The sequence below is a fragment of the Diabrotica undecimpunctata genome, chromosome 4, assembly GCF_040954645.1.
Source record: "Diabrotica undecimpunctata isolate CICGRU chromosome 4, icDiaUnde3, whole genome shotgun sequence".
NCBI lineage: Eukaryota > Metazoa > Arthropoda > Insecta > Coleoptera > Chrysomelidae > Diabrotica > Diabrotica undecimpunctata.
In genome coordinates, this window is record NC_092806.1 from 46,732,473 (window position 1) to 46,747,737 (window position 15,265).

At 31.0% G+C, this 15,265-nt stretch overlaps 1 protein-coding gene and 1 long non-coding RNA gene across 3 annotated transcripts in view; one reads left to right on the forward strand and one right to left on the reverse strand.

The window, feature by feature from the left end:
* LOC140439484 (LIM domain only protein 3-like) overlaps positions 1 to 15,265 on the forward strand; it is a 431,220-nt gene that overhangs the window by 355,938 nt on the left and 60,017 nt on the right. The window lies entirely within an intron of this gene.
* LOC140439487 (uncharacterized) overlaps positions 1 to 15,265 on the reverse strand; it is a 254,156-nt gene that overhangs the window by 167,290 nt on the left and 71,601 nt on the right. The window lies entirely within an intron of this gene.

Genomic DNA, 15,265 nt, shown 5'->3' on the forward strand with positions numbered 1-15,265 from the left:
TATATTTACAAAAGGAATATTTTTATTCTCGAGAGAGAAAATATATGTTCTGTCTCTCTCTTACCTATATCTTACATATATAATGATTTTGCCGATTCACTCCCATACAAATTTCCAACGTCGAACGCGGATATAGAAGTATAACTTAAAAAATGTTTGTGGAAGATAAAAATAAAAAAACCAACAACTCGGATTATGTTGTAAATTTTTATTTTATTTTATAATTTAGCATTTTTGCGTATATTACATATATTTAATAAGATTAACGCGAGGTTTTTAAATATTTCAAAAATAAAAAAGGAAATTCATATTGGGATTCGAACTCACATATACCAGCGTATGAACCAAACACGTAAAAATTTTGCCAATTAGACATGACACTAACGTATTTCAAAATTAACAGTTCTCGGTCATACAGTGATTTATTGTAATTATTATTTTGAAATCTAATAATAAAATAATTATGAACATTTAATAAATAATACAAAACATATCACATAAATAATAATATTAATATATATTATATTATATATATATATATATATATATATATATATATATATATATATATATATATATATATAATATTATATAGATAATATTAAATATATATACATAAGAAACATTTTTATTCTCGAGAGAGAAAGAGAGAAAATATATCTTCCGTCTCTCTCTTACTCATTTCTTACATATGTAATGATTTCACCGATTCACTCCCGTGCAAATTTCCAACGTCGAGCGCGCGTATAGAAGTATAACTTCAAAAACATACAGAGCAGCTTCTGTCATCTGGAAGCTATGGAACTGGGTCTCTTTGTGTAACGAAAGTAAATGACCCATTTATCTACAAAGTAAAATTTATCAGTATGGCTTAGTATTTGGAAATGTACATAAAAGCCTTGACATGTATAAATTGACAGAGACAATAAAATTTGATGCAATGCTGACAAATATATAACATTAAATTTTACACGTCTGCATTATCAATAGCCTTGGATATTGGATGAGATACATATGCGCTTACAAAGCGCTTAGATTAAACAGCTATAGCTATTCGCACAACAAAATAACTAACTACACTAACCAACGGCAACGTATCCATTTCCGCAAAGCGTCAAAGTCTGCGATTCGCAATTTTAACCCGTCTAATTGGATTCGGATTAATTCCGAATATTATCTGAAAGCCGTTGTGTGTGCGTTACAACAAGAGAGGTCTGCAGGTCGGATTAAGATTAGAAGGATTGACAGTAATTGAATTTGCAGGCCTCGAAGTCAAAGTTTACATTATGATAAATGACAATTTACAGCTTGATATTGAATTATTAGATCTCTATAACTCGTACTCAGACCCATTAAACTATTAATTAGATTTGTTATTCACACAAACTTTACATCATAGGCGGGCAGATTACGGGATTTATAATAGAACTTAGCATTGATTATTATTGGTGTATTTATCATAAACTAAAAAAAAAAAACAAGTGGAAAACCGGATATCAACAAGGACATTTAAAACCTTCCGCTAAATGTGGATGATATTTTGATACACTAAAGAACGGGTTGGGTGTGAAAACTCCAAAATTAAACATTGAATTTTGTATATTTGATTTTATAATAACATGCTTTCATTGTATGTAGATTATAAAACTACTACAAAACTACATATTATACGTTAAAAAAACTCAAGGGTAATAATAGACCTAAAAATAAAAAAAATCACCTATAAAATATGGTGTACCTATTTTTTTTTTTTTTTTGTTTTAATGGCATAGGCAAGTGCCATACAGCCAGTCACAACATGAAAATTTTCTACCCAGAAAGAATAAAAAGATAATATAAATTTCAAACTTAAGTAGCATTACAAATTCTAAGCATTAAAATTATTATTAAGGATAGGATAGGGATAAAACATGGACACTCGTTTCTCGTCTAGGGACCCATCAAGACATTGCTTTTAAGACAAACTAGATTGGGTCACGGATAAAAGGTAATAACAAATGGGGTAAAACAGAGGTTAGGATTCTAATTACAGTTAAATATTAAGCTTACTTTTGCAAATAAATTCCATCAAACACTCATTTACAGCTCTTATATTTAGAGATAGCAGATAGCACATATTGTACGGAGGAAAAATTTTGATGTTGACTAAATTTTTTATTAGATCTTCAGTTTGTTTTGTGTATTTTTTACATTCGAAGAAAATGTGATCTAGATCACCTTCTTTTTGACAGTCTGGACATAAATTTGAATTTACAATTTTTAGTTTGGACAGATGACTAGGATAGCAGGCGTGTCCAAATTTTATTCTAATTATGGATGTTATATACCTTCGTGGAACAGAATAATTTTTAAACCAATAATCACTTGGGATTAAAGGCTGTATAGAAGCATATTGCGAGGAAGACTGCGTACTATATATATGCCAAGATTGTTTCCATTTACTATTGATATTATTTTTAATTATTGTTAATACGTCTTGTCTACAGATTTGGTGATCAGCTTGCGTTCCGGTGTCAATGGCCTTTTTAGCTAATAGGTCAACATGTTCGTTGTATTTAAGACCTATATGTGCTTTAACCCACAAAAAATGAACAACTCTTCGGTTTCTATGAAGGTCATAAACAAGTTTTTTAATTTGAAAGACATATATATTTGAGTTGTTACTAGGAAAACTTAAAGTTTCAATTGCTAACATAACCGACAATGAGTCAGATACTATTGTAACAGATGTATTCTGAGTGTTTTCAAAGTATCTTAATGCTTCATATATTGCTACAGCTTCAGCACTAAAGATTGAAAAACTAGGATTTAGTCGACAAAGTTTTTCTGTATTAGTTGATGGAATGTAGAAAGCACACCCAGTACCAAACATAGACTTTGAGGCATCCGTATAAATAACTAAAAAGTCTGACAGACTAGATAAACAGGACCTCAAAATATTCGAGCTAACAGAAGAATTTACATGGTAATTCGGTTGTATCACAGTAATGGGCTGCAAGCACGAATAAAAATGTTCGATGTGAAGATTATCCTCTGATTTGAAGTCATAATCAAAATTTGTCAGGCTTCTAAAAGCCTCACAAAGTGGAGGTGAGTTCTTAAGTCTCCAATATCGATTAGTTAAATCTTCTTCGTTCAGTTTTCTGATATTTGAGTAGAGAGTAGTGTTACGATTTTGTATATTAATAACAAACTTTTGACTGAGGTATTCTCTTCTATAGCCCAAAGGATTTTCTAGAGCTTCCACATGTAGAGCATTAATAGGCGTCGATTTCATGGCACCCAAACAAATACGCAATGCTGAGTTTTGAAACACATCTATTGTTTTCAGAATATGTTTACTTGCTGAACCATATAATATGCATCCATAATCGATAATTGATCTAATATAAGATCGGAAGAAAAGCAAAGAAGTTTCCACATCTGCACCCCACCATGTTTTTGTAATTGATTTGAGGAAATTTAGACCCTTCTTACATCTATCCAACATAAACTCAACGTGAAGTTTCCAAGTTAACTTGCGATCGAGAATCAATCCCAAATATTTAATTGAAGAACTGAAATTAAAATCATACCCATTCAATTTTATCTGATTTAGTTTTGGGATATTATGTCGAGTGAAAATCGTAATACTTGATTTACTTGATGCAATTTCAAACCCATTGTGTTTGAACCAATTTTTGGATCTATCATGTATTTTTTCTAAAGTTTGAATGCAGTTATCGTATTTTTTGGTAGAAGAATACATAAGAAAGTCATCAGCATACTGTATTATTTTAAAGCTGAGATTTTTAATGGAAATCTTATGCAAATCTGCAGTATAGATATTAAACAATAGAGGGCTTAAAACCGATCCCTGCGGTAGTCCCTGTTTATTATAACGAGGACCTATAAGTTTATTATTGTTTGTTCTCAGGTAAATTTTTCTGCACGAATAAAAGTTAAGAATAGTGTTTACCAATTGTGGTGGTATATGAAAATTTTTTATTAATTTTTCCATTAAAATATCGAGACAAACACTATCATATGCTCCTTCTATATCTAATACTATTGTCGGTAAATAAATATTACTTGAGAAGGAGTTCTGAATATCCGTTACCAATGTGACAAGTGCATCTATGGTACCACAGCCCTTTCTGTACCCAAACTGCAAATCTGGAAGTAACTTCTTTTTATCCAACCACCATTCCAACCTATGTTTAATCATCCGTTCCAAAGTTTTCAGTACACAAGACATAAGTGAGATAGGTCTATATGAGTGAACGGAATTAGGATCTTTCCCTTGTTTGAGTATGGGGATAATGATTACATCTTGAAATTGAGCTATTACTGAATTATTCATGATTATATCATTAAATATTTCCAATAGTAAAATTTTGGCACTTTTGGGAAGATATAGTAACATTGGATATTTAATATTATCTAAACCTGGACTAGTACTATTTCGATTTTTTAAGGCAAATTCCAATTCTAATGTATTAAAAGATTCCAACAAAAAATGATATTGCTTATTGGAAGAATAGTCAAAAGTTTTGCAATTTTTTACAGACGGTGGAGCAATTTGATCGAAAAATTGTTCTTCTAAGGAATCGTCAAAACATTTTATAGAAGAAATTGGTTTTCTGTTTAATTTTCTAGCTTGATTCCATAAGCTTGCTGACGGTATATTTTTATTCAACTTTGAGCACCAATCAATCCAGCTCTTTTTGGCTTTATTTTTTAGAAATATTTTGGCTTCTGATACAAGTTTTTGGCATTGTATGTAATTGGCCATTGTAGGAGATTTCTTATATAATTTAATCGCTTGTCTTCTGTTATTCACAACATTACTACATTCATTATCCCACCATGGAGGCGGAAGACGATTTTTGCTAGTGAAAGGTTTAAAAGCAGGTATTGCCTTTTCTGCAGCCTCATTTATGCTATTAATAAGAAAGCAATACTTTTCGCCAGTGTTTTCAAATTCCATATTATTCTCAAAGAGAGAGTCTACAACATCTGTATACAGTTTCCAGTTTGCTTTTTTAATATTCCATTTACTTTTAGGTAAAATTTTTTCATTTGAATGGGAGGCGTTGGCAACTGTTATTAAAATAGGGTAATGGTTCGAACCAAGTGTATCTAAGAAAACAGACCATGTAATTTTTTTTGCAATATCTGAAGAACTGAAAGTAACATCTAACATAGAATCATTAGCACCAGGCCGATTTAAACATGTAGGTCCACCAGTATTTAATATTACTAACTCTAGATCATCTGCAACCATCTCTAGTTGCTTTCCAATATTATCACTTTTTTTAGATCCCCATAATACATTATGTGCATTCATGTCTCCACCTATTATAAGGGGAGCTTTTACTTGAGAAAAAACTTTAACCCAATCATCTGTTTTAGTTTTAGTTTTTGGTGCTCGATAAATTGATAAAAAATTAATCGAATTTTTTCCACAATTTACCGCGCATCCACAAACTAGAATTTCATCATTAAAATTGCTAAGGATATTTATTTCTTTAAAATTGAGAGTATTTTTAACTAGAATGGCTACTCCACTATAGCCATCATCACGATCTTTCCGGATGAGATTATAACCTTTAAAGTTGTACGCTACATTTTTTTTAAACCAAGTTTCGCTCAATAAAACAATATCTACATTTTCTTCTGATAAAAATTGGATAAAAGAATTTTTATTAGATATTACAGAACGTGCATTCCATTGCATAATCTTCAAGAAAATTATTTATTTGTAAAAGTATCCTCCAATACTAGACTAATATCATGCTTAAGAGTTTCGTTATTTATATTTTTTATATCATCGATAGTTTGTATTTTATTAAAAAAATTATCAAAATATGTAAATAAAGATTTAAACAAGTTATTTTTAATAAATTCGATATCATTAGTATTTGTTTTATGTGGATTGGATGATAGTGATTTAGATGGACCAAATTGAAAAGGAAATAAAGGAGGTTGAGTGGGAGATAACGTGATAGGAGATCCTGCTTTACGTTTCTTTCTAGTGCTTTCAAAATTATCTATATTCCTAGATGTACTAGGTTGACTTAGAGACATATTATTTTGTAAACGATGTTTTCTTGGCCAAATAGGTTCGGATGAACGAGATTGTTGATTTGCAGTTAAAGAAGGAAAATTTTCATCAAGGTTAGTCAGAAGTGAGAATTTGTTATTCCCTGTAAAGCCGGCAAAAGAAGACTCACTAAAAGATTTTGCTTCAGTGTATGAAACTTTATAATTAAACATGTTTTTAATTTTCTTTTGGTTGTCATAATAAGGGCATTTTTTATCTATAGATACATGTCCACTGGTTTTACAATGTATGCAGAATTTATCTTTTTGTTCACATTTGTGATTTTGATTTTTTTCTGAACCACAGTTAATGCATGAGGAAGAAGTGCTTTTACATTGTTTGGATACATGCCCAAACTTCAAACAATTGTAACATTGTGTTACACGACCAACAAACTGTTCAACTGGAAAAAAGACTCTGTTAATAGATATTTGTCCAGGTCAAATATTTCCTTCGAATGTGACAATAATCATTTGTTTAGGTTTATATTTTATCTCATTATTTTCTTCTACTCTGCGGTGCATTCTCCTAATTTGTAGTACTTTTGCTGTCGATTCAATGTTTTCACACAAGTAATCCATATCAAACTGTGTATCTACACCTCGTACAACACCCTTTACTTCCAAAAGATGATTCGGTATATAAGCTCTTAGATTATCATTTTTTAAATTACAATTTTGTACTAAGTCGTTTGCATCCTTTAAATTTTTTAATATAACTTTAATCCTATTTCTACCAATACTCTTTATTTCAATTATATTTGGCACTTTTAATTTTTTATGTAGGATATGGCCAATTGATAAGGGATGTAAACGTCCTAGATTGTCATTGTTGATACTTTCTATATAAACATGAACAATATTAAAATTATACTTATCTGACAAAACATTGAACAGACGAGTTTCGTTTGTGTGTGATTTATCAGAAGTTTTTTCTCCCATGTTTTGATTGCCTTTTAATGAGTTTATATCCGTGTCCATTTCTACGTTACTAATATGAATTTGGTTTTCAACTGCACTGATCTCTTTGTTTATCAAAAACACACCCGCACAAGTCCTAGGGTCACTAGACTCCCCCATTAGGGGAGTCTTTTAAAACAAAATGTATAACTTTAAATGTATATGTTTATTTACAAACACCTAAACTAAAAACCCAAATAAATCGAAAACCGGTTGGTTCTGTGTACAAACGGAGCAAATTATTAACGTCCTAATTGTACGAAGTTCGAATCGGTACTGTGTACCTATTTAGAAAATACTACTACTACATGTTTATATTCAATAAACATGTAGTTCATTTTAATATATGAGTTATGCAGAATCTCTATTGAAATCAAAAAGCACGAGTGAGACTGAACAAATCAAATAACACAAAAGAATTTAAGAGGGGTGCGATAGGAGTGTATTTTGTCTCCTATGCTCTTCAATCTCTATGTGAAGAACATTTTTGCAGGTCTGTTGGTGCATTTTTGAAGTCCTAATGAGGGTTAACAAAGATAGAGAAATGCTAAAGACTGTTATATATCGGAAAATGTCTTATCTGGTACATATAGTGAGGGGAAATCGATATAGGATATTACAACTGATCCTTAAATACAAAATAGAAGGCCGTAGAGGTGTAGGCAGAAAACAGGTTTCTTGGTTAAAAGACATTCGTGACTGAACAAAAATCAAATGCAGGATAATTAGTTCATGTGGAAGAAGATCGAGAAGCCTTCGCAATGGTGATCGGCAACGTGGGATAACTCTGATATGGCACGTGAAGAAAAAGATCCCAATCTTCAAGACCTATAGCATGAAAATTTGATTTTGACTTTTGGCAGGCATTTGAGATATGCCTAAAAAACTCTGAATATAAACTGTCACATTACAAACGATCTAAACCGTTTAAAACTCCTTATTTTTGATTAAACAAGTACGTTTTTCAAAACTACACAACTTCAGCTACAAAGTTTGATCATGAAAGTGATCGGTCAATGGAAATGATAAATTTTGTTGATCGTAAGAAATGGCAAAAATCGGGCAACATTTATTTATTTTACAGCCTTATAGAAACTGACTTCATTTGCGGCAAATGCACAATACCCTGTAAAATCTGGTACAAGACTCCCCAATTCTGAAATGGTTATCATGAATAAATATAAGATATACAATAGAAGAATTAGCTTTATTACGACCGGTTTATAATATAGAGCTTTAAGAACCGCCGTTCTCATTTTTGCAATGGCTCATATGTCAATTTTCCAACCAGAACAATCAAATCTTTCAGCATGATGAAATTTGTTTAAAATAAAAAAAAAACAGAAGAAAAGATCATTAATATCCATTTTCTTGACTATAAAGACCAACCCTGTCGCAAAATGTTTCCCACTTAAACGAAAGACTTAAATAAAAGACGCCTTATATTATATCTTTGAATTAATTTGTTATTGATAAACAAGCATTGTTGTATTGTTACATTCTAAAATAAAAACTGTGTCTCATTTATAACGTTCTTTCTTGATGTTAAAACAATGTGTTACGGATAGGTAAAGATATATTTTAAATGCATACTGTACCACCCTTGTATACTTGTCCATTTAAGTTTTTTTACCATTAACAACACAGCCTCCAGATTGATCCATTACCATTAGCGCCGACGTAAATGTGACAACAAGCCAGTGGTGAATATTTCATTGATGTCACTCTAATTGCATCTTATAGACCGCATAATCTTTCCCTCTGCATTTCATTCTTATACTGCTAATGGACTCTAATGCACTCTACAGGCAAAGTTTTTGTAATATGGCTTAACACAAGAAGTCTTAGAACCATTTAATCGATTTTTTTGTCAAATTTCGCAGTGACTATTAGAATATTTAACTTTAGAAGTAATTCAAACGGTACATCTGAAAGTTCTAGATTATTTTAGTGATAAATTATAACGTTTTGTTGTTTAAGAATATGATATTAAAAGATAGATAAGTTTATAACTTCAATATTATTTTGTATTTACCATATTTATGATTATGGATATAAAAATGCTAGAAATTAGTCCACGTAATTAGCACCTATTTCTGGTGACCTTTTCAGCACTTATCGATATCCAATTTACTAGAACTTATGGCTGACGAGCATACAAAAAAATCACGTGTCGAATTGATACAGTAGCAGTAGCATAGTTCAAGACGAAACTGCCGCGTGTTTCTTGATTCTTCGTGTTATAAAGATCAAAGAAGAATAAATGATGCTTATGCTTTGCTATGCCTTTACAATAGCATCAGTGTAAATGTATACAGATAACGACATTGTTTTGTTGACCATAGCAATTAAGATTAATTGCAATCCCATCTCTAGAGTATATTTATTATAATGCTCTAAAACTATTTTTTTGGGTATTTTTTAGCCTTAATAACAAAACAAAGAAATAAGTAATATGCTTTATTGTCACTGCAAATTGTACAAATTTTATGGACAATGCTTAAAACAATAAGACAAGAAAGAAGAAAAAAAAATCAGAATATGAATCGTTTGTACTTTTAAATAAAAAAAAAGCAGTAAAATTCTTCCAAACTTAAACATAAAAAATACTACCTAATTAAGAACTTACAAACTTTGTAAAATGTACCTAACAAAAAATAAAAATTAGGAAAGCAGATTAATGAATTAAGGACTCAAATATTCCACCTCCTAGTGCTAAACAGTAAACAAATCTGTCATACAGATTTCTCCTCATATTTTTAAGTAGGGCTGGTGTAATGCTTGCAGAGAAATGAAGTATTTTTGCCCTTAATTCGACTAGGTTTCTGACCCTTTCAAACTGATGCCTATAAATGTTTTCTTTGAGAAAATCCTAAAAAAAGAAATCATTAGGCGCTAAGTCACAGGATCTAGCGGGCCATTTAATTGTACCACTTGTGCTTATCAGTCGATCAGGAAACGTTTGATTGAGGAAGTCAATAGTTGCTCTAGAGTTGTGAGCCGAACACCCATTCTGTTGGAAATAAACCTCCTGAAAATTAACGGGAAGGCGTCGAACTGCCGGAATGATCTCATTCTGTAAAAGTTGTAAATATTTGGGCCCGTTTAGGTTTCCATCGATAAAAAATGAACCGACAATATGGTCGCCTAACATCCCAGTTCAAACATTTAACTTTTGAACTTTTGCAGATGCTGCGTTCACACTGCAACACTGAGGTGCTTATTTTTCCGAGAATAAGGATGGATTGTATTTTTTATGTAATGAAAATGAAGATTCGTCAGAAAATAAAATATTTTTTAAAAAGTGTACATTTGCATTTTGTTTATCTAATATAAATTCACAAAACTTCATTAAAACAGTGATACTCATTCCTTTTGAGAACTCGCTGGACAGTTCGCGCATTCACGTTAACTTCCCTAGCAATTTGTACACTATTGCAGGGTTCACTAGCTTCCACAAAACCACAAATATCAATTTCCCTGTTTTGACGCTTCTCATCGACATGTCTAACACATAGTTCATTACCTTCATGACACTTTTTACAACTGTTTACACATCCCGAAGTTTGAAAATGTTTAATGGTATTTTTAACTGTTGTAACACTTGGTGAGGGTCTATTAACTGTTGTTATTTAATGGTATTTTTAACTGTTGTAACACTTGGTGAGGGTCTATTTTCGAAGGCAACAATAAATAAATCAATTACTTCGTGTATCGAATAACCCTGAAAGTACCATGTTACAAGTTGCACTTTTTCTTGGACGGTGTACAACGGAATAGGCATTTTATTAATTATTTGTTTATTCTTTCAGAACTTCGTTTGAAATTTTTAATATCAATATGACAATTACGACAATTCGTACTTACTGTGAAATGAATATAGAGGTGGAAACGTGTAACATGTCACAGCGATTGCTATTGTGTTGTATGGTCAATAACACAATGTCGTGATCGTATATTTTAATTAGAATAACAAAACAAAAACGGGTGTGGCAGTCCAGTGGGACTGCCGGTAGAAGTTATACTTCTATACACGCGTTCACCGTTACTAATTTATTTGGGAGTCAATCTGCACAATCATTACATATGTATGTAATGCTATAGGTAAGACATAGCAGAAAGAGAAACAAAATTAATAACAACTTACTAACAATTAATAAACAAAATTTGACCTGTAATAGGAGGATAGTAAATGAAGGATTGAATCAATATTTTGATGAAAATGTATATTTTTATTTTCATATATGTATGAAAGAAGTTGAATGCAAAAATTTTTTTACACATACTCTGCAGTAAAATTCATTGTTTATTTTGTTATTAATATAAAAATACAATACAATACACTGCAACATAATTCAATATAATAATAGAATACAAATTAAAATGCAATATTCATAAGTATTTAAAAATGACAATAATATACATAAAAAAATACACTAGAATACAGTGCAACATAATTCAATATAATAATACAATACATATTAAAATGCAATATTCATAAGTATTTAAAAATGACAATAATATACATAACTTTTCTACTTACGCATGTGTTTAATTTAGCGTGTAATAATAATAAAAAAGTCTTCCCCGACTGGGAATCGAACCCCGGTCTCCCGCGTGACAGGCTGGGATACTGACTACTATTATATACCACCGAGGACATGACACAAAGTTATTTCAAAATTGACAGTTCTGGGTCATACAGTGATTTATTGAGATTATTATTTTGAAATACAAAAGACTAATATAATTATGAACATTTAAAAAATGATACAAAACATATCACATAAATAATAATATTAATAAATATTTTATTATATATATAATATTTTATGTATATATATAATATTATATGTATGTATATAATATATATAATATTAAATATATATACAAAAGGAACATTTTTATATTCGAGAGAGGAAGATAGAAAGAATATATCTTCTGTCTCTCTCTTACTCATTATCTTACATATGTAATGATTTCACAGATTCACTCCCATACAAATTTCCAACGTGGAGCGCGCGTATAGAAGTATAACTTCAAAAATGACCAGTACAGTTTACCAGCTTAAAAATATTTTAAATGTAGATCAAATAAATACTTTTACTTTCGCAAACGTCATTTTGGAAAAGAATTAATTCGTCAATAATCTTTATTTCATCATTATCATTATCATCATTGGTCTTACGTCCTTAGTTAAAAAAAAAAACTAAAATTTAAATCAAATAAATACTTTTATTTTCGCAAAGTTCATTTAAAAAAAAAATTAATCAGAATTAATTTATTTCATCATCATCATTATCACCATTGGTGTTAAGTCTCTTCCTAATTTGCCACTCCGATTTTTCGGGCATCCTTATCCATACCACCCATCCATCTGAACCTTATCTACCTTGCTTAGTAACGTTTATTTATTCTGGCGAGCTCTCCTGTCCACTGTAGGTGTCTGATTTTTATTGAAGTAACTATATCTTAGGCTTTTAGTCCAGTTGTCAGAGATTTGACCTCTACAAATCATACTAACAAGCTGAATTTTGCTGAGAAGTTGTTTTATTTCAATTGGGATATTAATAAAAAGATCTTCAATATACGAGTATTTAGTCCATACTTTATTATTATTATTATACTTAAGCAAGGGCAGAGGGACAAGTCCCTATTATGCCCAAAACAAAGAAATTTCATTAGTAACCTACTAGTAAATTACAAAAATATAAAAAAAAACAAAATTACAATTTTTGGTTAAAAAAAAAAGAATATTTTAACTATAATATAAAACGGTCAAGTCTGTTTTTGAACGATTTGGTAGAGGGAGCAAAGACAATGTTATCATTAAGGTTACTCCAGCACTCAAAAACTCTATTTGGTAGAAAGTTCTGTCTTGATCATGTAGAAAATTTTTCTTTTTTTAGTTTAAACTGATGACCTCTGAGGCGTTCATCTTGATTTATGGTAAACATTTCATCGAGATTTCCAAAATTGAATTTTAATATTTTAAATGTTGTAATTAAGTCTCCACGTTGTCGGCGAAATTCTAAAGAAGTTGGGTTAGCCATACTAAGTCTTTCTGCATAAGAAGGTCTTCTCGGTCCCAAAGGAATTCGAGTGGGTTTTCTTTGAACGTTGTCCAACAAAGTCTTGTCTCGAACCAAATCAGGATACAACGTTGGTCCAGCGTATTCAAGTATGGGTCTTACGTAAAGAGTGTAAAGTTTACAGAATGATTGCATTGAAACTCTCGAAAAACACCTCCGAATAAGATACAGTCTGGAGTTCGCACGTTTACAAACAGAGGTAATATGTTCGGACAAAGTTAGGCTGCTGCTTACGAGAACACCAAGGTCGTTATACGAGAACACATAAACTAATGGCTGCAGTTAATAAAGTCACTTGTTTTATTTATTGTTTTTATTAATTAACCGGTTAGGTGTATTTGTTCGTGATTTTCCAGATGACTCTCTTACTTTTTTATTTAAATAATAATAACCATGTTTTTTCTGCAATTCCTCTATTCCAATGCATGTTTCCATCATCCACTTTTCCTTAGCCTCTTTTATTTTGTTTCTTATTAATTTATGTTCTCTGTATTTATCTGGGTTTTTGTTTCTATATATTTTTTAATATGTTTATATATTTTGAAAATCGTGGATTTTCATACAAGCTTGAAAATAGTAGGAAAGTCCTTTCCGAAAAGCCAAATGTTGTTTCTATAGGTTATACTTTTTGGAGCACTATATAATAAATTACTTAAGTCCAAGCTCACTACAATTCGTTTTTTTTAACGAAACTTTCACTATTTTGGCAGTTTCTTGAACGTATACCTATTCTAGACTGCTGTTAATTTGACAGCTGGTCAATCTTTCGTCATAATTAGTCCATTTTGACATTTTTTACAATTCTCGTGAGATCAATCAAATTTATTAACTTTATTAACCGATTGTAGTGAAATTCTCACTGTTAGAGCCTAATCGTTAAAACCTATAACATAAAAGTTCGATTTTGAGTTTTGAGATTTCACAGCAACAAATGTGAGGCATTTGAAATATACCTAAAAACGCAAATTTTAAACTTTTACATTAGAAACGATCGCACATCACGGGAAATGCTTTCACGATAACGGTATTGAATGAAATTTGTAGATAAAGTTGTCTTGTTTCGAACTTGTGTACCTACTTGTGTAATCGAAAGAAAGCCTTTTTAAACATTCTAGATCGTTTGTAATATGAAAGTTTAACCCTTCACTGCGTGATTTTTTATTTTTCGTTACAAAAAAAGTTTGCAGACTGGATTCTCGTTATTTTTGTGGGAAGAAATAATAAAAAAAAATCTGAACAACTATTTTTTTTATTTTGGAAAAATATAAGTGTTGTTTATGAACAACAATATGCAAATAAGGATATACTTAAAACGATATTTAGGAAAAATGAAAATGTTTAAAACAGATCTTTGTTTTAGTGAAGCAAAGTGCTACACCACACTTTTCGCACAACACATGTGTATAGCCATTGCTCTTTGGAAATTTACACCTTATTTGTTTCTCGGACCATATACGCCAATGGTAAATTCTATCCATTCGAACATCCTTTACTGGCATAACCTGTGCTGGGCCTTTTCTCTTCTTTATTTGTAACACCTCCTTAGTTTAACTTGCTAAAGGTCTTCCCCTTTTGCAATTGTTAATCTCTCTCCTCTCCTGCATAATGCTTCTGCCAGTTATGTTCTAAACTGTGCGTGTGACTTTAGGCTTCACGCCAGATCTATGGTCAGCTAAATTCTTGTAAATAATCCAACTGTTAGCAACGGTTAGATCAGGGGATGGTAACATATTCTAAAAAACCATTTTTTACTCCATAGAATAATTTTATTCCGTCCATATTGCTGTCCAACAAATCAATACCGCCCATATGACGATTGTATTCTTGTACAAGATATGGACTTACAACTTACTATGGGCTTGTTTGGTACGTATTGCTTCATGTAGTGTCTAGGTTTGGTAGAACAAATTTGCTCATCGACGGACAGATATTTTTCCAATGGAATTCTGTTTGAAAATGTTTCATTAAGGTGGTCAATTATTGATCTAATTTGTAAAACTCGATCGTAGTTTGGATTGTCACGGCATAAGGCATTCTCGTTATTATTGAAATGTAAAAATTGTCTTATTTTTTCATACCTGTTGAGTGACATAGCACTTTTTATTTCCTCAAAGCCAATTTCTTCTGAC